Source organism: Esox lucius, chromosome 19 (genome assembly GCF_011004845.1).
Source record: "Esox lucius isolate fEsoLuc1 chromosome 19, fEsoLuc1.pri, whole genome shotgun sequence".
Classification (NCBI taxonomy): Eukaryota; Metazoa; Chordata; class Actinopteri; order Esociformes; family Esocidae; genus Esox; species Esox lucius.
Genome location: NC_047587.1, coordinates 1,916,670 through 1,918,758, shown reverse-complemented (window position 1 = coordinate 1,918,758; position 2,089 = coordinate 1,916,670).

Genomic DNA, 2,089 nt, shown 5'->3' with positions numbered 1-2,089 from the left:
GTTCTTGTTAATGGGTGAGTAAAATGTTCTGAGATGTTACGTCACTGCAATATTTACGCAAGTCTTTCGGACCGCATGATTTAGTGTGGAGAAGGGTGGCTCCTACTGGATCATACTGGTAGTTTCAGGATTTATTTTTCGTATGATCAGGATGAGCAAGCTTCACCCTGGCTCCACCTGTCATTGACAGCACTATTAAGACAGAGAACCGAATCACACATGGTCAAGATTTAGCCTACACAAATGCCAGCTTTGGTTGACTATCACCTAAGACATGTTTATGCAATCAAATAAGGACTATGTATATGCACACATGCATGTAAGCACTACAACACTACAAGTGAAAATCCATCTGCTCCAAACTGGGCAAACGTTATGCATTCCCATATTGGCAAGGTTCTGTCAGGTAAAAATACAGTTTCATCTTAAATATTGACAAAAGTCCACTCTTAAGGTAAGTTGTGTCTTTCTAACTGAAATGTATTTTTAATTGAATTTAAATTAGATTAGATTCAAGTTTAATGTCATTGAACAGCACGAGTACAGTACGATAAAATGCAGTTAGCATCCAACTTACAAGTATTATGTAAAGTGTATGTTAAAAGTGGAATGTATACAGTAGATGTGCAATGAAGGCAAATACAGGGCATAATGGCAATTCTAAATGAGCAAAGAAGGTAAATAGGGGAGGAAAGAAAATGTACAAATATACAAGTATTAAGTGTATGTATGCGCAAGTGGGAAAGAGTAGTTGTGCAATGAGGCAAATGCAAGTACAAATGGCAATTCTGACTGCAATCAAGCAAGTTGGAGGTTTAAGGTTGTCAGTGCAACTGAAATGCAGGCACAGTAGCAATGAGGTTCCCAAGGTAGACAAGTAGTACAAGGGAGTAGTGCAACAAGGTCCCTGAGAGGCGGTACTAAGTGGAGGGTGGGTGGGTGTGGTTAGTGATGGGATGGGTACAGAGTTCAGCAGGGTTGCAGTAGAAACTGAAACTGTTCCTCAGTCTGCTGGGGTGGGACCAAAGAGACTTGTACCACCTGCCTGATGGTAGGAGGGCAAAGAGTTTGTGGCATGGATGTGAAGGGTCCCTGGTGATGCCGCATGCCCTGTGCAGAGACAGTTTACGCTGGAGGTCTATGATGGTAGGAAGCAGGGCACCAGTGATGTGCAGGGCGGTTTTCCCCACCCGTTGCAGGGCCTTCTGGTCGGCTACGGAGCAACCGCCAAACCACATTGTGGCACAATTAGCCCTCAATTGTGCAGTCAATTGTGCAGTGCAACCAAACAAGCAAGCACATTTATTTATATAGCACAATTCATACATAGAAGCAATTCAATGTGCTTTACAAAGAAAAAGAAAAAATATAAAAATACAATGGCATAAAAACAAATACTTAAATGAAAACATCAAAAGAACATCATAATAATAAAATTAGAAAATAGAAGAAAGAATAAAAATGAAAACAAAACATAGGAAGCTATAAAAGCTGTAAGGCTGAACAGTGCGGTTAAGTTTAAGTGGTAGAAGTTCATGACGATCTGGAATGACAAGCGGACCTTCTTCAGCCTCCTCAAAAAATACAGGTTCTGCTGCGCCTTTTTGATCAGGGTTAAGGTGTTGAGGGTCCAGGAGAGGTCCTTGGAGATGTGGACACCCAAGAGTTTGAAGCTGGACACATGACCCACCTCAATGACATGGATGAGAGCTGGGAGGGGGCTGGGAGGGGGGGCTGGGAGGGGGCTCAGCACACAGCCTTGTGGAACACCAGTGTTCAGGATCAGGGTGGAGGGGGCTCAGCACACAGCCTTGTGGAACACCAGTGTTCAGGGTCAGGGTGGAGGAGGTGAAGTTGTCTAACCTGACAGACTGGGGTCTGTTGGTTAGGAAATCCAAAGTCCAGTTGCAGGGAGAGAGGCTGATCCCCTGGTCAGCCTAGAGGGGATGACCAGAGTTGTTTTGTTTTTACTCTGTCTCTCACTGTTCAAATAAACCTACCTTTAAAATTATAGACTAATAATTTCTTTGTGAGTGGGCAAACTTACAAAATCAGCAGGGGATCAAATAATTTTTTCCCTCACTGTAAA